The sequence below is a fragment of the Calliphora vicina genome, chromosome 5 (assembly GCF_958450345.1).
Source record: "Calliphora vicina chromosome 5, idCalVici1.1, whole genome shotgun sequence".
Taxonomy (NCBI): Eukaryota; Metazoa; Arthropoda; class Insecta; order Diptera; family Calliphoridae; genus Calliphora; species Calliphora vicina.
In genome coordinates, this window is record NC_088784.1 from 38,887,459 (window position 1) to 38,888,233 (window position 775).

Genomic DNA, 775 nt, shown 5'->3' on the forward strand with positions numbered 1-775 from the left:
CGAAAGCCAAATAAAAAGTGATGAGAGTAAAAGCTTTATTTGACGTTGTAGGGGTAAATATTGACAACTCTCCCTAATAATTGTACCTGGTTGATTCTGCCATGGTTAATACCATGATACAATAATTGTAGAAGGTAAAATCACCAGGGAGAGTTTTCAATATTTACGCCTATAACGTCAAACTTTGATTTTGTTTTTTTTCATATTTTCTTTTGTTTGACGTTACAAGAATTGTATAATTGAGAATTTATATTCTACTAATTTATATTCTATTGTTGTGTCATAATTAATATTATAATATAATTTCAATTTTTGTACAAAAATTATAATTTTTAAATTATAAAAAAAAATAAAGTGAACAAAAAAAAATTAATTGTTTCCGCCCGGGATCGAACCGGGGGCCTTCCGCGTGTTAGGCGGATGTGATAACCACTACACCACGGAAACACATGATATGACTGTGTTTATTTTTCGTTTTATTGTCTTCATGATTTCTTTTTAATCAACACTGAAATAGAATTTTACAGACTGCTACAAATATGTTAATTAATTAAATTATGTTACAGAGTGATTCAAAATATGACCAATTTTTTTGAACAGAACTGCCAGATTAAAATATTGTTATATTTTAACATTTTATGCTGATTGTTTGTGTGGTATGAAACAATATAATTAAATGGAATTATTATGTTCATTAATTTAACTGATAAGAAATTTACTATTTAAAATATTTTTGAATTTGGATCAATAATTTTGTTTTTCACAATAATTTAAA

The 775-nt window shown here is 26.2% G+C and overlaps 1 non-coding gene across 1 annotated transcript; it reads right to left on the reverse strand.

The window, feature by feature from the left end:
* Positions 1–374: 374 nt before the first annotated feature.
* Positions 375–447, reverse strand: TRNAV-AAC (transfer RNA valine (anticodon AAC)). The gene has a single exon. It is a non-coding gene; the product is annotated as a tRNA-Val (tRNA).
* Positions 448–775: the final 328 nt, after the last annotated feature.